At 37.7% G+C, this 22,047-nt stretch overlaps 3 non-coding genes across 3 annotated transcripts; 2 read left to right on the forward strand and 1 right to left on the reverse strand.

Annotated features, from left to right (window-relative positions):
- Positions 1 to 2,546: 2,546 nt before the first annotated feature.
- Positions 2,547 to 2,619, reverse strand: Trnad-auc (transfer RNA aspartic acid (anticodon AUC)). Its single transcript has one exon. It is a non-coding gene; the product is annotated as a tRNA-Asp (tRNA).
- A 370-nt stretch (positions 2,620 to 2,989) lies between these two features.
- On the forward strand, positions 2,990 to 3,062 carry Trnad-auc (transfer RNA aspartic acid (anticodon AUC)). The gene has a single exon. It is a non-coding gene; the product is annotated as a tRNA-Asp (tRNA).
- A 227-nt stretch (positions 3,063 to 3,289) lies between these two features.
- Positions 3,290 to 3,362, forward strand: Trnad-auc (transfer RNA aspartic acid (anticodon AUC)). The gene has a single exon. It is a non-coding gene; the product is annotated as a tRNA-Asp (tRNA).
- Positions 3,363 to 22,047: the final 18,685 nt, after the last annotated feature.

The raw sequence follows: 22,047 nt of genomic DNA on the forward strand, positions 1-22,047 counted from the left end.
AAATATTTTAAAATAAGTTAATTTTAATACATATTTTGTAAGTCGTTAAAATAAAGTAAAAACATTTTCTTGAAGCCAGTGAAGGCGAGTCGTTGCTCCGTGAAGAAGATCCTCGCAAATTGGATCGAAACATGTCGAGCTATTCGACTTATTAATACGTGAGTGACCCGTTTAAAATAATTTTAATATGTTAGAGTGTTGTTATATGTTAGTGTTGTTGTTGATGTTGTGTATGGTAGAGTGTTGTTTCGGTGAAGGAAAACAACGTGAGGAAACCGGCCTAGAAGGAAAACATCGTGACTTCTTGAGGAAACCGGCCTAATCCCATTAAGACCTACCCTCTGGGTTGGAAGGTCAGATGGCAGTCGCTTTCGTAAAAACTAGTGCCTACGCCAATGCTTGGGATTAGTTGCCAAGCGGATCCCAGGCTCCCATGAGCCGTAGCAAAATGCCGGGACAACGCGAGGAAGATAATGAGAGTCTCACGGGAGTTGTATAGTTAAAACATTTTCTTCCTTAATATCGCTGTCGCCGACACCCAACCCTCTTTAGATCCCTAACGAAGTGCTTCACTCAAAAATATCATTTTCTCAGTTACATCCCTTCGCCTCGCCGTAACGAGGTTCTTCACAACTAATTTGCTTGTATTATATTTGTTATAGCAAAAAAATTTAGATTTGACGTCATATGGAATGGAAGGCGTATTTTAAAATAAAACTTCGCTGGTTTTATAACCTAGTTTTCTCGACGGCCTCCTAGCCTAGTTGGTAGTATGCCTACGAAGCAGGCGGTCCCGGGTTCGAATCCTGGTAAGGGTTTTTATTTGTGTGTTTATCAGAAATATTTGTTTCTGAGTTATTGATGTTTTCTATGTATAAGTACAAGTATTTATATATATGTGTATATTATATATATCGTCGTCTAGTACCCACAACATAAGCCTTATTGAGCTTACTGTGGGACTAGGTCGATCTGTGTAAAATTGTCCTAATATTTATTTATTTATTTTATTTTGCTCGTACTTACCCGTACATGTATTACGGGCGTGACATGATTCAAATATCATTCTGTACGGCTACCACCAGTTTTGACATTGACAGATTAACTCGCGTTTACGTAAATTACTTTCTATACATCTCGCTTGCACTAATATGCGAGTACGAGCGAGATGCATAGAAAGTAAGTTACTTAAACGTGAGTGAATATGTCAATGTTAAAACTGGTGGTAGTGCTTCTGGTGTCAGTGTACGTTGGAATTGGCCACTATATAAACCTAGATTCGATCTAATAACATCAAACGCATTGTACCTAAACCATTTAACTCATAATTGCATTTTGACGTCTTAATTTCTCTTAATGGCATTCTTAGCGTCATAAAAACGACTTAACAAGCATTTGTTGATTTAATTTTAAATGCCGCATGTAATTGGAATCACTCACAAATCGGTCCGGTGTTGGCAGCGCCATCTGCTGAGGAGTAGCGGAAGTTTTTTTTTGAGTAAGCAGTTTTTGCGGGATATTTTTTAAGTTGTTGGGATGTTTAAGGTCTTTATGATTTGGGTTTGTGTTTATTGTTTTATACTTTTCTATAAAAGCCCTTAGTATACTAGGTTACTTTAGTATTTAATTAAGAAAAGTCCTAACTACATAGTTATAAATCTATCTAGTATGAAAATTTGGCTTTTAAGTCCGTTTATTTTATTATGTTTTCTTACTAAGTCATTCTTCGTTTCTTATTAAGTTAAGACTTGAAAATTGTACTAATAGCACGTTTTCTTATATAATAAAGAGCCAGTGAAAAATATGTGTTTAATTAAATAGATTTATACATTATATACTATATACAGAACCTTCCCCCAGGGGCCATTTTTAGAGTTTTAGTTTGTATTTAGGACAGTGGTATTTTTTTTAATGTATGGTTTCTGGTGTGTGGAGTTTTTTAAACAATACATCGATCGATACAAATAAAATCTAGTATAGTAGGTAGGTACTCATACTAAAAATGTGTTGACCAAATTATTAAATTTAATCGTTTTAACTTGATTAATCTTATACTCTGTATCTTTAGGTATTTAAATAAAAGTAAACAAAATCTACCCTCAAATGGCTTCTTAAGTCAGTTGAGGGTAGATGAAACCATTACATGATCAAATAATGTAGGTTAAAGTCAGGCCCCTGTTTCACCAACGTGACAGGTGCGACGAATTGTAAAATCACTGTTGCTGACGTCACAGGCATCCATGGGCTACGGTTACCGCTTACCATCGGGCGGGCCATATTCCTGTTTGCCACCATCATTGTATTATTAAAAAAAACTTTATGATATCGGAAAAAAACAGATATTTCTCTTGCTAAGTTTATGACAATTGTCACAAGAAACACTACAATTGTCACGAAATTCCGACATATAACTCATTACCTGTCAAGAATTACCTACAATTCTTCTAAATCTTTGACAATTGTCAGAAATTTTAATTTTTAACAAGCAGAAACGTCTGCGAACGATGCTATTAAGATTAGAATAAATTTAAAAGTGGAAAAATTACTGTCTTGGGTGAGACTTGAACTCACGGCCTCTGGATTGATACTCCAGCGCTCTGCCATCTGAGCCACCAAGACCTCATCCATAGCCAGCAAACCTTTCCACCATATTATAGGTCAAGGGGACCATAGCGACATCTACCGCAAGAGTGTTACACTGCAGATGGCAGAGCGCTGGAGTATCAATCCAGAGGCCGTGAGTTCAAGTCTCACCCAAGACAGTAATTTTTCCACTTTTAAATTTATTCTAATCTTAATAGCATCGTTCGCAGACGTTTCTGCTTGTTAAAAATTAAAATTAGTATGGGTAGCACATCGTAACTGGTGAATTTCCAATATGACTTGGAACTCCGGTAGCCGTTTAAGAAGTGTAACACTCTTGCGGTAGATGTCGCTATGGTCCCCTTGACCTATAATATGGTGGAAAGGTTTGCTGGCTATGGATGAGGTCTTGGTGGCTCAGATGGCAGAGCGCTGGAGTATCAATCCAGAGGCCGTGAGTTCAAGTCTCACCCAAGACAGTAATTTTTCCACTTTTAAATTTATTCTAATCTTAATAGCATCGTTCGCAGACGTTTCTGCTTGTTAAAAATTAAAATTAGTATGGGTAGCACATCGTAACTGGTGAATTTCCAATATGACTTGGAACTCCGGTAGCCGTTTAAGAAGTGTAACACTCTTGCGGTAGATGTCGCTATGGTCCCCTTGACCTATAATATGGTGGAAAGGTTTGCTGGCTATGGATGAGGTCTTGGTGGCTCAGATGGCAGAGCGCTGGAGTATCAATCCAGAGGCCGTGAGTTCAAGTCTCACCCAAGACAGTAATTTTTCCACTTTTAAATTTATTCTAATCTTAATTGTCAGAAACTTCGCAGGAGAAATATCTGTTTTTATCCGATATAATAAAGTTTTTTTAAATAATACAATGATGGTTGCAAACAGAAGTACGGCCCGCCCGATGGTAAGTGGTAATCGTAGCCCATGGATGCCTGTGACGTCAGCAACAGTGATTTTACAATTCGCTGCACCTGTCACCGATGTGAAATTGGGGCCAGGTCGTTGTAATGGTTTGCGATTAAACCTCGTTTGCGCTAAGCGTTTTGTGCTGGCGGATTGTAAACATTTAGAAAACATTTTCAAATAGTTTTCAGAATTCTGTCACTTGAAGAAAATTAATGACATCGTCGACAATTTTATGCAAAGAAGATACTAAAAATCTCTAGATTAATATAATTTATCTAACTTGATATTATTTAGATCGTGCCCTATTAGTATTACGCTGTGTACATTTCCCCGGATCGGGTAAGTGTTGCGAATATTTAATTTAAGTTTCCAATGGGAATAATTTTACGTTGTATTCTTTTATGCTGTTAACCATAGAGTTATATATTTGACAGAGGGAATGCCACTTAAGACAAACTGTGACACTGCAATGGCGGACGGTTTGAAAGTGTGCGTGTAGACGAGTGATACCATGTTACACAAATTCTCCCCTAATGGTGAAACAATTATTTTCAATATCGTCCTTTTTTTTCAAATATTAAAATAGGACAGTTTTACGTTAGACAATAAAAAAGTGTGTACCTAACTGATTTTATAGGTCTTGAAAATGCGCATTGTTGCACAATTACTTTGTGCAAATATTATTTTCAATACCTAATGATATTTAACTTGTAACATATCTGGTTAAAACAAAAAATAAATATAAGGTAAATGTACTAGTGCTCGACATGTTAATGCCCAATAGATGACACCTTGCTGTCACCTCTATTGACAATGACTTCAGTTTCAAGATGACATGTACTGGACTGGGACCGCGTCGAGCACCATGAGTATGTTTACCTTACATAACAAATAAACGTTAACTATCAAACATTATTCATGTAAATGTCTTTAATCTCCTTATTATCGGGAAATTACCATACCGACCTAGTTTGAAATGCAAAATCAATAATTTAGCTATTTACCTAAATATCCTAAATGATCTCTTATATACATAATGATTTAATAAGAAGGGCATCAATTACCCTACTTTCGGGAAATTACCCTATTCAACTTACTGGTCACACTCTTGTTTCGCATTTATTAACAATGAAATATGGAGATTTTATGTACTATACCGTGAGAATTGATAAAATTAGCTATGAAAAGTTATTCCGTCAATTTTTTTCTTTCGATCGGTACAATTCTTGCAGGATTTAACTACGCATGCCGGCATATTTTACATTTTTCTTGGACAAATTTACTTCACTGACGTTTCGATCCGTCTGACGGCAAATTGGTGGATGAGGGCATTGAGATAACTGTCAATGTGTGTGTGTCACGCGTAAATACTAGGAAATTGGTGGATGATGGAATCACAGTTTTTGTCTTAGCAAAACTACGTCCGTAGTATTCTAGGTCCATGCTGTTAACTAATCTGTTCTTTTCTGACTGCTTCATCCGTGAACACTAAAATAATGCTGAAAGGTTAACTTTCCTGATATTTCTTTCCTTGTGGGCCGGATGTAGCAGTCACTGTTGTGTACATATTCTAATATGACCAATAATACTAGGGATCAAGTTTGGGGTTGAAATTGCCTGCACCCTGCCTGAAAACCCTCTATCCTGCACTACCCCGGGTTGCGCTATGCGCAAGCTCTGTATCCCGGAAGGTTTCCGTTCCGAGCTGAGGATCCTGAACCACAGCGGGAAGCCATCCTAGTCTACTCTGGACCAACTGGGACTCCTGCGCTGTACAGCGGCGCCATCTACAACTGCGACGCCCGCGATGTAGAGCCTCAGGAAAGTGCCTCCTTTTAAGGACTTGTTTCTATATTTCTATCTCTGTGTCAGCTCAGTTTTACGGACTCACGACCCTAACTAACTTGTTATTAATTTTAATTAATATTAAATACCTTTTCTAAATTAAACTTTCATTTCTAACCTATCTATCTCTACCTACATGTGACGCTAAACGTCACATCGTTCAGTGACAGATCCAGGCGGTCTTGTATTTGGTTGGTTAACCAATAAATGCTACCCGAAAAAGTACAAATTGTTTGTTTACTTTTATTTAAATACCTAAAGATACAGACTATAGTGATGTCTCAAATAAAAGTCGTATATTTGACGTGTTATTTAATACATAGAATTATACATATAGCCACTTGACATCCGGGTGTCTGCGGAAATAACCGCGTGCATGACATGTTCTGAGAAAATGATAATGATCGCATGACAGGCGGGTTCGACACGAGATGATAATTTGTAGGTATTTTTTATATTTCTTTGAAGTTTTTTATAGTTTTTAACTTTAATGATATATGATGATATGTATAACAGTTATTTTAAAATGAGAAGTGTAAATATTAAAACCTACCTGTATTAAGTTGTACCTAATGTAAAAAAAAAAATTGTTTATTCAGTTTAAGCATTCGTTTACATTGTACAAAGTTGGTACCTCTTTTTACCCGACTACGGCAACGCAAACGGAGGGTTTTAATTTTGACCGGTATGTATGTGGGTATGTAGGTATGTTCATCTGTTCCCTCATAACTTTTAAAGTACGCATTATTATTTTTAACCCCTGGAGCGCCCCAGAATTACCGTAGTATGGAACTCCTATACTAGTTACCAGCACACGTGTCTGTTTAGGGCGCTCCACGGGTTAAGTGTCATACTTGTATTATAGTTGAATTATCGAGAAGATGGAATTGCATTTGTAGTGGTTGTATGCTGATAGTACAAGAAAATAGAAAATTCAAATATAGAATGCCTGTAAACACACAATACTACTACTACATATGCAATTCCACGCTCTCGATGATTCAACTATAAGAGGCACCGCTCTTCCTTTATATTATAAAATTTATAAATTAAGTGTAGTGGTACCTACCTACATATTTATACCTTACCTTACATAAAAACATAAACCCACCCTTCTTCACCAGTCGGTTGAAGTTCAAACACCTCTAGAAAGACACATTCATTTATACTTTAATATAGTAATGCATGACTTTTGTATGAGGCACTTAGCTAATGGAACCGAAATGATATTAAATAATTTATTTACTTAGCTGTTATCTTTTATCAAATTATAACTTTCAACATTCATATTCTGTTAATGTTTTGGTATATATTTAGGTTTATACCTAAGCTTGTAGTATGTGAAGGATCATGGTATAATAATATACTCCGCCTGGTACTCCACTCCCGTCTTTTCTAGGTCACCTAACTGACACAAGCCTACGTCATCATGCGACAGCGCTATATGATAATACGCGATAGCGCTATATATAGCGGCCATGTTATTGTGACGTAGGCCTGTGTCACTCTGGGAATAGAAGACCATGTTTTATTAGACTATGGTGAAGGATAAGTGATATTAGGTCATAACAGGCATAGGACATATACTACTCTGTATCTTTACGTATTTAAATAAAAGTAAACAAAATCTACCCTCGAATGGCTCCTTAAGCCAGTTGAGGGTAGATGAAAACATTACATAATCAAATAATGTAGGTTAAAGTCAGGTCGTTCAGTGACTGATCCAGGCGCTTTTGTATTTGGTTGGTTAACCAATAAATGTTATAACTACCCGAAAATGTACAAATTGATTGTTTACTTTTATTTAAATACCTAAAGATACAGGCTATAGGTATGGTCGAAAGTATTAAATTATGACCCATTTCGTGCCTTGTCACATTGACAATCAATATGAATGTCGCTAGAGACCTCATACTATTGTCACTGGGACAAGGTACAAAATGGGTCATAAATTAAAACTTTCGACTGTATCTTAGTAGGTACGGTAGAACGGGGTGACTTTCAAATGCAGGGGCGACTTTAAAATTCTTGTTTTTAAGCCATAATATATATTTATGCGAGATTTTTTACAGTAGGTGAATATGAATATATAGTAATCTAACTAGTTACAGGAACATTTTTAGTAAATAATGAATAATGGTAATTCTATGACCGTTTTAAATCTATCAAAGTAACCCCAAATTTTCCAAAGTCACCCCGGTCTACGGTAGCAGTCAGATAGTAATTATTGAAGATAAATAACTTCCATACATGCATATTGCCGCTGCAGGACACCATCGCAAGCGCGGACTTCTGGCCGAAGGGTGTGGGGACTGTGGGGTTCCCGGGCAACCTGCCGAATCCTACACCGACGGCCCGATTCGAACTTTAAGATACGTCAAATATTACGTCTGGATACAATATGGATTAGATATGTCAGTGTCAAAAGTGGCGTTTTTGTTTGAAGAAACGTCAGTTTTGACACTGACATATCTAATCCATATCGTATCTAGACGTAATATTCGACGTATCTTAAAGTTCGAATCGGACCGCAAGTCAGACGACGCAACGGAAACGGTGCCACTCTGTTATGTCGTCACCCAAATCTAATGTTTAATTTGTCTTTTGTTTCATTTGTAGTTTTTTTTGTTGTTTTCTTGTATTCTTATTTTGTAGTTTCACAGTGCCTTGGTTTTTACTGTAATGCTGTGTCACTTATTTTAGTAATAAATTAATATTTTTCCTATTTTTACATTTTAGCGTATAACTACGTATTAAATCTACTACTTACTGCTTTTATGACTTTTTAATGTATTAAATAAACAACTACGTAAAAAAGGACGGCAAAAACCGAGACTTACCTACCGAATATCAAACTATAGTAACAATACGTCAACGAATCACAATAGTAGGTAGTAGGTATGTTCATGGGTAGGTACAGAATTCGTGATATAAATTAAACATAACATACGTCCGTATTTGCATACCCGCCCACTAGGTGCGACGCCATGACAGTTGACAGTATTGACACATCCCCTCCTATTGTACACGATGTAAACATTCGGAGTGGTATTCCGTACTAATATGATGGTCGTATTTAATTTGTGTACGTACTTGGGTGAATCAGCTTTAAGTATACTTCTTATAGGGAATAATATCCCAATTCGAGTTTTAGTTTTTAGATCTGTTTCCGATATGATACTGATATGTTAGTGTTCAATACCACGTGTAGTCACATGATCCAAAAACGCATCATTGTAACGTATATTTTTATTTTTAGTCTTGTAGCCAAAATATATACCACAACCGGCTTAGCCAAAGTGACAATCGGTATCGGTATCGCTACGACAACGAAACGCTTTGTGTCTCTCTATCACTCTTCCGTATTAGTGCGACAGTGACAGTTGCGTTTCGATTGCTACGGAGCGTTAGCGATTGGCATGTTGTCTAGGGGCCAGTGAGGATATGAAGGTCGCACAATGTCTACGTGACAGCGTGGTAAAACAATGTCCGTCACTTTCTATCCCGTGGTGTTAAAAAGTGACAGTTATTTTATCAGGCAGATAAAGCCATTTTCATATTTCATTGTAATTTGTTTAATGCCTTCAAGGTTCGTAGTCAACGTGCAATCGTTAAAGATCCATAGCGAATGAAATTCAACTGTCACTGTCGCACTAGTATGGAAGAGTGATAGAGAGGGATTACTACGATACGCTACGGAGCGTCAACGATTGGCACGTTGGCTACGCCCAGGGATCATCAAATCCATTTTTACTTTAGAAGTTTAAAATCACTGAGATAATAATATTCTTAGATGAATCATATGATATCGTGTTGGTACCTATTTATTCATGCTCTCAGCGATATCTGAGCTAACACACGAATATCTACCGGTAGCCGGTTAATGGCGGCCGTTTCCCGAAACAGACCCTAATTATGGACGCCGCGGGCTAGCGGCTCTCCACTTGTGTCGACACAAATGCTTGAAACCATTGAAACTACTTGCGATAATAGCGAGTGTCGTGCTTGTGGAAACATCGCATCGGCCGCTATCACCGAGCATACTGATGACGCGGCGCGACAGTGGCGCTGCGCTCGGAAGCAAGTTCATACATTTTCATACAACATAATACTAATAGCTCTGTCGCCGCGTCAGTATCGCTATCGCTGCATTAGTGACGCCGAAGCCGCTTTGCTCGAAAGTCTACCTCAAAGATCCAACGAAATAGAATGGCTATAGAAGTCTGACTAGAGCTCAAAAATACGCCACGGGAATTTTTCCGCGAGCGACTCAACTGTACAGCGCGCATGTTGACATTGTCAAATATTGTAATAAATAAAAATCATTTATTGCAGATCAATGATCCATAAGATGTTAGTAACAATTTTGACTTAATAACTAAGTTAGTCGGTACAGAAAATATACAAAAAATATACAACACGACAAATTGGCCCGCGATTGGTCGCGGCCTCATCCTATTTGGCCCTGCTGATGGCCACTTCGACCCAGTATTTAGTTATAGGGCAGTCAAGGCTCTCCGACAATACTTTGAGGAGGCCGTTGCTGCTGCCACGCACTCGCCTGAGTAGTGATCCCACACGCTTGCGTCTGATTGCGAAAAAGTCGTCCGTTCGCACTTCTGCAAACATGCTGGACGCACTACAGTGCTTCGGCAGCCGCAACAGCATCCTCAAAATATTGTTATATTGGACTCTCAGTAATGCCGTGCAAGTTTATTTAATTTAAAATCATTTATTTCATGTATGTATATACATTCGATACTATACTTGGTCAAGCAAATCTTGTCAGTAGAAAAAGGCGGCAAACTTGAAAAATCGCGGGTTAGCAACACTACCTTTGAATTGTTCGAAAATCGCGTGTTATTTATATCTTATCTGTGGAACTGTTTTGTTTACATTTCATCGTTGTTCGATGTGCATTGCTGCTTTTTGTTCATATCCTAGGGATACCATAGGTACTTTAGTTTGCTTTACATTGCTACTGACATATCCAGCTTGACAGACTATATTAGGTACGTCTTTTTCCATAATATTTTACGTAATAGTCTTTAAGATATACGATGGTTTTCCCCTTGGCCCAAAATTGACGGTCTCCTTTAATATGATGTGTCGACAACAGTGGCCATTCAACCTAAGCCTCCTCACGCATGCGCACTGGTTTCGGGAAACGCTAACTATAATTAAACATTAATGAAGGCATTTCCACACTTTGTCTTTGCAAATGCCGTGCCACTAAGCTAACTGTCTTTGCAAATGCCGTGCCACTAAGCTAACTGTCTTTGCAAATGCCATGCCACTAAGCTAACTGTCTTTGCAAATGCCATGCCACTAAGCTAACTGTCTTTGCTAATGCCGTGCCACTAAGCTAACTGTCTGCAAATGCCATGCCACTAAGCTCTGTCTTTGCTAATGCTGTGCCACTAAGCTAACTGTCTGCAAATGCCAATACCACTAAGCTAACTGTCTGCAAATGCCATGCCACTAAGCTAACTGTCTTTGCTAATGCCATGCCACTAAACTGTCTTTGCAAATGCCGTGCCACTAAACTAACAGTTTTTGCAAATGCCATGCCTCTAAGGTAACTAGCTTAGTCCGTCTCTATAATGTGTCGGCAACAGTGGCCACACACAACCTAAGCCTCCTCACGCACGCGCATTGGTTTCGGGAAACGTTAACTATAATTTAATGATACACCGAGCTCGAGCACATTGCGACAGAACTCTTCTTTTGAGTGTCGCTGTTTTAAGAATTTTTATCGAGAAATACTATTAACGCATTCACTGCCACCGACGCACATATGCGTCACCGTGACTTTCACCCTGTGCCTTTCACGCACAGACGCGTTCATAATGTATAGTGACAGCAAAGTGCGGCACCTGGTGAATGTCCAGGAAAAGAGGGTGGCAGTGAATGCGTTAATGAATACACACACACTGCACATACACTAGACGCCGACGCTCGGAAGAAGCTAGTGTGGGGTGGCCCTATAACAGCTCGGCCACGGCATTACGCGACTGGCGATGGCGACAACAACCATAGGTGGGAACGAAAGGTCCGATCGCTGTGTCTCGCTCCAACCTATGGTTATCGCTGCCGCCGTCGCAAGTCGCGCAATGTCGTGGCCGAGCCGTAAGAGAGAGCATCTCCCGAGCGTCGCCGTCTAGTCAACTCTACGGCTGCTGCTCGACGCACCGTTGGCGCAACTGCGCAGCGACGCCATTTTCTACAGCGCTGACTGGACGCCAATAGACGCTAGTGTGGGGTGACCCTAAATCCACCTCTACTCTATCCGCAGGGCCATCTTAAACTATGCTGGGGCCCTTGGGCACATAAGAATTTGGGGCCCTTTTGGCAAGTAAAGAAAGCGAATGAAACTAACATTTTTCTACTATGATCTTCTATTTATAATGGGTAATCAAATATACTGTTATACTGTCTGTCCTTCGGGGCCCCCTGAGGATGAGGTCACTGGGCACGGGCCCCGTGTGCCGTTATGGTAAAGACGGTACTGTCTATCCGCTCACCGATGCTTAGGTCGACCTACAGGATAAAAAAAATCCGTAGCCAGATTAATTATGAGTTTTATTTATAATTATCAGCAGCTATCAGACAAACGAAAACTATTAAGTTATTAATAACATCAATTAGACACACTCCAAAACAAATATCTTTATAACTTAATTAAGCCACTTTTAAGGCGACTGACTCTTCAACGAACTTGACTATTGTATTGTAACACGGGCGATTTTTTCTATTGATTGATGGATTGATCATTTATAAAAAAATATTTCATTTAAAAAGACAGTAAAAAGAAAATTAAATAACTAATGAACTAAATACATCTATGAGTAATTTTTTTTTAACTAACAACCCCAAATATATCTAAAATAGAACAAGGTATATAAAAACTACTGAAAAACTCATGGTATAATAATATACTCCGCCTGGTACTCCATTCCCGTCTTTTCTAGGTCACCTAACTGACACAAGCCTACGTCATCATGCGACAGCGCTATATGATAATATGCGATAGCGCTATATATAGCGGCCATGTTATTGTGACGTAGGCCTGTGTCACTCTGGGAATAGAAGACCATGTTTTATTAGACCATGGAAAAACTATAAAAACTCATTTATTTGTCAATAGTGGGTTTTCAAAGAGGAGGTATTTTGCGTGAGTGAGCTTGGTGGCTTGACTATAATTTATAAGTAGGTATGATCAATATTTGGTAGCACTCTATTATAGCTTACGAGCGTCGAATTTCAAAATTAAATATATAGGTTTCTTCCATTAACAAAGATTTATATAAATTTACATATAAAACTTATATTTTGTTGTAGGGCAAACCTTGGCTATTCGGTGATACGTACTTATTCGGTGATAGTCAGTTTTATTGTCTTTTAGCTGAGTTGCCCGGTAATTTTATTGCTTAACACAATGTTTAAGAGATACCATGGATGTGACTAATGTGGTGTAATATGGTTTCAAGTAATATAATTACCAGGTAACGCGGCTAAAAGACATTAAAACTGACTATCACCGGATAACTACGTATCACCGAATAGCCAAGGTTTGCTATATCAATTTATAACAACGACCACCAGACCACCAGACATAGATATATTAGGTATATTACGTAAAAGTTCTTGTCAAATTTTCATGTATTTAAGCATAATATATATTTTTAAAATGAGAGCCTAATTTGAATTGTATAGGAGCGACTTTTAGGCGGAAACTCACAAGTCGGTTTATTTTAAAGCCTCGCTTTCTAAAAAGGAGTAGAACACAACACTACGGGTAGGTACCTTATGGCGGTTGGCGCTTACGCTATTATTAACATCGCTCCAATATTATTGCGGCACTATGCGACGTAAGCGCCAGCCGCCATAAGGTTCCTTTTGCCGTGGAACGTCACATAACTTTACTATTTCATATCTTGTGAATCTCTAATTAATTTCCCGAATCGCGGCGCCAGCTGTCATAAGGTACCTTTTGCCGTGGAACGTCACATATCTTTACTATTTCATGTCTAGTGAATCTCTAATACATTTCCCGAATCGAGCCGTTAGAGCTTAGTCCGATTCTAAGTTCTACATAAGGCATGCCACACCTAAAGTGCTGAAACACCTAAATCGTGAAATGTCAAACTTGTAGGTAGATACGGTACAGTCGCCATCAGATATATCGGAGCGGCCAAGGTGCTCACAAATATCGGAACACGCCTCTATTGTCAGGGCGTTAGAGCGCGTGTTCAGATATTGTGAACACCTTGGCCGCTCCGATATATCTGATGGCGACTGTACATACTTAAAATAAGTACGTTTATATGCTGAGTCGTGGAATGGAATCTAACCTATTAATGTTATACCTAAGGTGGTGGTACTGAGGCGCGTCTGTCTGTTTGTGTGTTTGTATGTTCGCGATAAACTCAAAAACTACTGAACGGATTTTCATGCCGTTTTCACCTATCAATAGAGTTATTCTTGAGGAAGATATAAGTGTATATTTGTTAACCCGTGCGAAGAAGGGGTGGGTCGCTAGTCCTTAATAAAGGCTCTACTGCTTATTATGTGACATTGTATAATATGGTGGTGGTAGGTACTGGTGCTCGACGCGGTCCCAGTACATGTCATCTTGAAACTTAAGTCATTGTCAATAGAGGTGAAAGCAGGGTGTCATACACTGGGCATTAGCATGTCGAGCTCTAGTACCACCACCTTACAACCTTTGATGTAGGTACCTAAAAGTACATCAAAAAGTGCATAACACGAAACATCTATCGCTAGATCAATAGATAATTGGTGGGCAGCAGTTATTACGTGTAATAATACGGTGGGAGCTCCTAATTTATTGCTATCGGATTTTGATTGATCAGTGATGAATTCGTGATGAGTGGAAGGCGTGGAGTCGCTCTGGGTTGATAAAAACTAGGTAGTTGGATCAAAGGTCTCTATAGTTTCCCAAAAAGATTTAAGTCATTAATGTATTGTTTGTCCGGATTTTCGTTAGTATGTTTGGTTTAGAAACGCGTATCTTTTCAGGATTGCCATAAAACAAACCTAATCTAACCTATCTATAGGATAACCTTACGAAAATCCTGAAAAGTTGGTTTCAGTTTTAGAACTAATGATAATATGACATACAATATATTATGACTTAATAATTTATGTGAAACAAAGGGACCCCGGATCAAACACATTTTAGAAAAAGGTCACTTCTGTGGACAATACTCCTACAATCAAATTTAACGACTCCGTTACATAGTTTCCCGTTTTTCTTATTTGAGTCTCAAGTACCTACTGAAAAAATTTAACCCGCCTGTAAAGGTGTCGAATAAAAATTAGTTTTAGGTTCCCTTTAATTTGTGATGTCTACAGGAAAGACCCGAACGAGATTGCAAAAAAATGTGTATGACCCAAGTACTTGAAGCCCGGGTAAATATGAGTATAGTATGGCAAACCAATATCACAATATATACTAATTTAGAAATTTAGGTGAAAATCAAAATTTTTATTAGAGATTTTGTGACTAGGTATATGCACGTTTTTCAAATTTGGTGTCTCGTCTTACTGGTAAAATTGGCTTGCCAGACTATAGGTAGAGTTAGATCAAGAAAAAAAAATCTGCAACGATTTTGATAGCACACGCAGTGCAAGTGTTATTTATACGTCATAATTTCATAGACTTTTGACGTTTAAATTAACACTTGCACGGCATGTGCTATCAAAATCGTTGCAGTCTTTTCTTGGTCTAACTCTTAAAACAATATAAATACAGCCAGCTTTAAGACCGTTTCTTTTATTTTTTGCCATTTTTATATAATTATTGTGACCTTTTTTGCCACTTTTGTGCTATTTCTACTCAGAATCACGAGCTCTTTGAATCCTAATGGGCTAAAAAAATGTCCCAAAGTTTTTTTCCTATTGTGTTACCATTTCCCCATATTCTTTATGGCGGTAACAAAAAGGAAAGTTTGAAAAATGTATGGAAATTTTAGGACACTTTTTTTCTCCTATAAGGATGAATAGGGCTCGCGATCCTGACTAGAAATAACACAAAAGTGGAAAAAAAGGGTCACAATATAAAAAATAGCAAAAAATAAAAGAAACGCTATTAAAATAAATTATTTTCCAAACTACTCCACTCTTTTCCTTAACACAATTTTAATTGATGCGTTGCAGTCTTATTTTTCGTCAGATACAACGTTTTTCGAATAAAAATTCAGGAATTCGTATAAGGATTGAAGGCATTGATTTACTGCCCCCAGCGACAAGCAGCAAAACGTCGTAAGTGACGTAAAATCAGCATTGCTTTGGAAAAAACTCGTATCTTCTTCTGTCAATCAAAAGGAAAATGTGGTATCTATGTATTGGACGCATACAGAGTTACTGCCTTTCAACATTGAGTAGCAGTGTGAGATACGACATTTTTTGAAAGTGATACCGAAATGGGATCACTTAGTACTTTTACTTTTAGGTCCAGATCAGATACATTGATAAAATGTTATTTTTTGTTGTTATTTTTTAAATCAACTTTGACTGATCCATGTGTGGGATGTTCTTAGAACTGTTTTTCATTCGAAGGTTTGATTTATTTATCGATTTCAAATTTGATCGACAATTAAGAAAAAAACACGTTCGATAATTACTTGTTCGTTTTTTGTAATATATTATGAAACTTGGATTTTCATACATGATCGAGGAGTGTTTTAAAAAAAAAACATCAATTTATTTCCATTCTAGAAGTTATAGTAAGATTAGTAAGATTTTATTGAAAAATTGTTTAGCTATTTAAAATCTTAGGTTTAGTCTGTTACTAAATTATTTAAAATGATTTTTTTGTTTTGGTTAGCTTCAATAGTTTGTTTTAATGATTATTTTTATGTCATAGCATTACCTTAAAGAAATGTACTACACCTGTGGAATGTCACCTGCGGTATTTTCAGTCTGATACGACATTCGAACTTTCAAGGAATCCATCTTAAATTCCGACAACGTACTTACAACCCCTCTGGTGATGAGGGTGTCTATGGGCTACGGTAATCTTACCATCAAGCGATTCGTCTGCTTGTTTGCCACCAAGGTAAAAAAAATCCTTAATGATTCTTGATCGTAGATTGTTGTAACATTATATTATCATTTTGTTTTCTTATTAAATCAAACATATTTTTACTTCTGATTGAATGTTTTTTATAACGTAAAAATTAGTGCTGGCATAGAGAAAAAAATACATAGAGTGCTCACTCCATACATCAGTTTTAGTACCAAAACGACTATTATTTTCGTAGTCGACATCTAGCATCGATGATATCATTATCAACAATAGATGGTGCAACGGCCGAAAAGTCTAATGCTCAACAATTTTCAGCTAATATTATAACCGGAACTCTATTTTCAATTCCTTCTGCTTTTAATATTGTTAGTTATAAATTGTTGTTCAATACAACTTTCGTGAATCGCGATACTAGAGGATTCTAGTACCAAGTAGTTGAAAGCCCATTCGACAAATCTATGGCTTGAAATTTGATACCAAAACGACTATTATTTTCGCAGTCAAAATCTAGCATCGAGTAGCGGAATTATCAGTAGGTATCGTTACTGATAATCCCGCTACTCGATGCTAGATTTTGACTGCGAAAATAATAGTCGTTTTGGTATCAAATTTCAAGCCATAGATTTGTCGAATGGGCTGTCAACTATTGGCAGTAGACGGTCAAACACTAGGACGATCTTTTTTGTCACTTTCATATGACCTATAAAAAAGGGGACATCAAGATTTTCAACAGATACTTTTTAACGTAACCGTCAGCTGCTTATATTTTTTTAAACTTTAAAGTTTATTATTTATGTGAAAACAGTAGCTAAGGGTGTAATTACAAATTTTGGAAATTATTATAATCGTGAGCTGGCCAAGACTTGGTACCGACACCATGTACTAAATTGTACCGATAGAAAATTAATTAGTTGTACCTTTTCATTTTTAGATTTCAAGATTTTACAGGTCTCTCTTTTTAAAAGGTGTAGGGGAGGTAGGGGGAATCGTCCTGATTTACAAGAGGCTGTCCGAGCGTCCCGACTGCCCAATGGTCCCCTCTACCTCCCATAATTAGGAATATTTAGCCCTGTTACTAGGATAAATATTCGCGAGGCGCGAATTTATGTTTTTTTTTTTGTTTCTATTTTACCGTTGTTTTTATTTTTAACCTCTGCGCCATTTAACTTTTGTAGCAAATATAGTGTTTAATACTTATGTATGAAATCCTATGTAAAGAAAACCCTAAACAGCTTTGCAATGAAAATCTATTAGAGTTAGACCAAGAAAAGTCTGCAACGATGAGCACACACAGTGCAAGTAACTCTAATAGACTTTCATAAGCTATTTAGGGTTTTTTTTACGTTGGCAATACCATATTATGACTATGGTAGTAGATGCTGTACCAAAAAACGCATGCTTGATAAATTTAAATACCATAAAATCAGGGTTTTCAAGTCCAGGAGAACGTTGCCATGGCAACGAGTGAAACTAAAAGCCAATTCACCCAAAGTAATAGGTATTTAATTTAATATTACCTACATTTTGCTGTCCGTACTCCCAAACCGACACCAGCCGCCGGCGATTTTGTGAACGTGATTTTTTTAATAAAAAAAACTTGTCGGTCGGTCTGTTTAGTCCATACTTTTTGTTTTCACTATTTTTTCCACGAAACCCTTCTTTCTTAGTCTAAAAGTCTTATGTATATTGCATTTAAATGGCGTTTAGGCTGTTTTATTATTGTGTTTCTTGAAATCGAGCCTTCACATTAAGGCAGCCGCTTTTGCCTTCCGGTAATTTTAGCTAAGTTAGCATTTGAACATTATAATTCGGATAGGGTAGGATGTTTGGATACTTGGAATCTGTTTTGTAGACAGTGGCATAGTGGCGTTCGTGTACTTTTATTAGGTACTTAAGTTACGTAGTCTAATATGTAGCTGTTTTAATTTTTCGCTATGAAACTAACTAAAGTGTCATTCTATGGAACTTGCTTGTGTAAACACACCGCCATATTGACTTTTGTTTACAGAGTTAGCAAGTTCCATAGAATGACACTTTAGGTAACTAATATCGCTCAGCGACCCACAGGCTCTTGACCTCCGAAATGAGAGCACGCACTTTTCCCGATCCTGCGCAGTTTCCTGCCAATTATCGGCTTGAAGCTGACGCAGATCCGCTTCCACACTCTCTCCCCAGCGGTACCACCTCCGCTCCCCACCAGTCGCTCTTCCCAGGTACGCCCTCTTGGCAGCCCGATTCTCTCTCAACCGATCCCATCCATTGATCCTCTCTCAACCGATCCCATCCTCTGATCCTCTCTCAACCTATCCCATCCTGTGATCCTCTCTCAACTCAAGTTGAGAGTCTCAACCGATCCCATCCTCTGACCGAACCAGCGAAGATAAGCTATGAAATAAAAACTATAATGTTATGTACTACTACAAATCTCTGCTTATACCTGCTAACTGGATGTAGACAGGCCAAACAGGCCATGCGTGGCATCAACGAAAAACTCACAAAGTAACCATCAGTATCATAACAGATCATGGACTATTTATCAAACATCTTTCTATATCAGGTGCTACCTACAGTCACCTATGCCGAGGTGTGCGGGTTCCCTTTGTTTCACATAAAGTTTTAATTCATAATGTATTGTTTGTCATATTATCATTAGCTCTAAAACTGAATCCGTTAACTTTTCAGGATTTTCATAAGGTTATCCAAACAAATTATGAGTGACTAACGAAAATACGGACAAACAATACATTATGGGCTTAAAACTTTATGAGAAACAATAGAGACCCCGAGGGTGCATGGAGAAAGAAGAGGCAGCCTCTCATGTGATGCTGGTATGCAGTGGAGTTGTTCTGGCAGGACCCCCCAACCCCCTTTGGGTGTCAAAGTTGTGTAGATCGCGCTCAATTTACCCTCCCTCATTCGTGCGCGCGGTCTACACAACTTTGACACCCACCCGCTATCATCAGTCACCCGTGAACAAGATGCATGTAACTGCGTCGAAATATCGGGAGCTCAAAAACAACACAAAAGGTAATCACGGTTCATATCCCGGTCGATATAAGTCTATTGAAACTAACCTCGGAAACTAACCGTGAATCATTCAAAACTGTGATAGTCATAAAGTCTGGAGAAACAAGCGTGTCTCAAGAATGGGCGTAAAGCCAGGAAATTAGAAAGATTTAAAGTGAATCTCAATCCACAAAGCTCCATATTTTCCCCTGCATGTGGAAAACCTTTCTTCATTTAGAATACATCAGTCAGACTGTATATGTACCTAGGTATTAACACTATAGACTGAGTTTCGACTCGCCGAACCCCAAAAATAACCCATAAGAGATATTTTCCTGCGGATAAGTTCATAATTGCGGGTTACAACGTGCATTTATCAAATTAATCTATCGCTGTGCCGGCGCATCGGCTTCCGAAGCTTTTTGTGGAGGTCCGGGCTTTGGGGTCCGTAATGGTTCCATGTCAAAAGGTTCCCTAGGCGTCCAGGTTCTCAAGATAGTTTGAAGTAGATAGTAAAGTATCTCGAGCAAGGATTTTTTAGTCTTGTAGGGGGAAGTCCCGTAACCACGGACGGCATATAGTGCCGGACATACATAGTATTCGGCGAAAATCGATCTAGGTAGGTCTTATCTTTGGGAAAACGCGCATTTTTGATTTTTAAATGTTTTCCGAACAAAGCTCGGTCTGCCAGATATTGTGTCTTATATGTATATATTAGGTACCTACAAGACAGACAATAATATCATTACTTAGGAAATTTTATTTTATTCTTATAGCACTATATCAATATCATAAAAGTGTTAAAATTACTAGTTCTGCTACTTTAATAGCTGGTTTTGTTGGATAGAGGGAAAAAATAACTTTGTCAAACCAAGCCAAACTCGCAAAGACAATAAGGGGTAAGGGGTATTACTGCAGTGCCGCCAGAGTGCAGCACTAAGCTAACTACTTACTAGTAAACTGTTTTTTGACAAGTTTTCACAGACAATAAAATCAGACATTGATGCATCAAGGCGGTTTGTTAACAAGGGCCTACCGGGAAACGCGAAAAGCGAAATTTAGTTAATCTGCCTCTTTATCGCTTATCGTTTATCGCAAGAGTGATAGAGAGGTTAGATAACGAAGTGTTCGAGGTAGACCCCCAGATTGTGATGGATAGTGGTAGAGGCGCCCCCTACGCACAGTTTTGCGTAATATTCCCTATTTATGTCATACGGTTTGAATTCCAATAATATTTCATCAATGTTAACAACGATGTTTCATTAGCTTCAATTATTTTTAAATAAGTCATATTACTCATATTAAATTCAATAGAGTCACTTAAAAACTTAATAAGCCACAAACTTATGATCATACATATTCATAATGTTTTAAAATATGGAGAATATCGATGTCACAATGAATCAAAATAACTATAATCAATTTTCAACCTTCAGTCCTCACAATAAAGTTCATTTTGTAGAAAACGGAATTTTTTGAGTTGTGTCTTTTCACCATTCTGATGTGTCTTGCGGTCAAACGCAGTAGTGAATTATCTCTTTGAAAAATAAGTCAATAATTCCAAATTCTGTCAAGCTGAAATCAACTTAAACCGTCATAGAAATACAGTCCAAATTTGAATGAAATTTACTTCAAATAAATTTCATGACCGTCTTATCATTTGTATCGAATGTGAAACCGAATATGCAAAGCGACATAAGTCCCAAAATTGTTTTTTTTTATTTTCAACTTAAAGGATGACTGTTTGAAGTTGATTTCAGTTTGTCAATTTTCTGTACAAGTTAAAATATCGGCTACCTCGCACGGAGGTGTGGGTTCGAACCCCGCCTAGGGCACTTTATGTACTAGTCAGTCGTGAGTTATTGTATGACTGTATGAAGCCTTGAACTTTACATAATAATGTAAGGTTTACTCGGGTAATTCCGAAATTCGGATAGCTCCGAAATTCAGATGAAAATCACCCAAAATTCCATCATAATAAAAGTCTCTTTTCGGAATTATCCGACAGTTTTCGACATTCGGAATTACCCGAATACACCTTAATAACAGTATAGATTTCTAAATGGATATTAAATATGTCAGGTTTTAAATACATTACCTAGCTATAAAAAGTTTATACATTTTATGAATAGGGAGTATTACTGCAATGTTCTGCCGCCAGAGTGCAGCACTAGCGCCCATCGTTAACCATAGAGTAACTTATACATACTGTGCCTTAAACTGTTTTTTGACAAGTTTTCACAGACAATAAAATATGAAATTGATGCATCAAGGCAGTTTGTTATTTTGTTAACAAGGGCCTACCGAGAAACGCGAAAATCGAAATTTAGTTATCTGCCTCTTTATCGCTCGAATAGAGCGAGATTATTTAAAAAAACTTTATTATATTGGCAAAAAACAGGTATTTCTCTTGCGATGTTTATGATGACAATGATGACAATTGTCACAAGATTTCAAAGAACTTTCAGTAATTCTTGACAGCAAATGAGTTCTGTGTCGGAATTTCGTGACAATTGTCGTATTTCTTGTGACAATTGTCATTAGCTTCGCAAAATAAATACTTATTAACTGGCGATAGAGTGGAGTTTTTTTTTAATTAACATGTTGGTGGCAAACAACCACACCGCCCGTCTGATGGT

Source organism: Cydia splendana, chromosome 25 (genome assembly GCF_910591565.1).
Source record: "Cydia splendana chromosome 25, ilCydSple1.2, whole genome shotgun sequence".
Classification (NCBI taxonomy): domain Eukaryota; kingdom Metazoa; phylum Arthropoda; class Insecta; order Lepidoptera; family Tortricidae; genus Cydia; species Cydia splendana.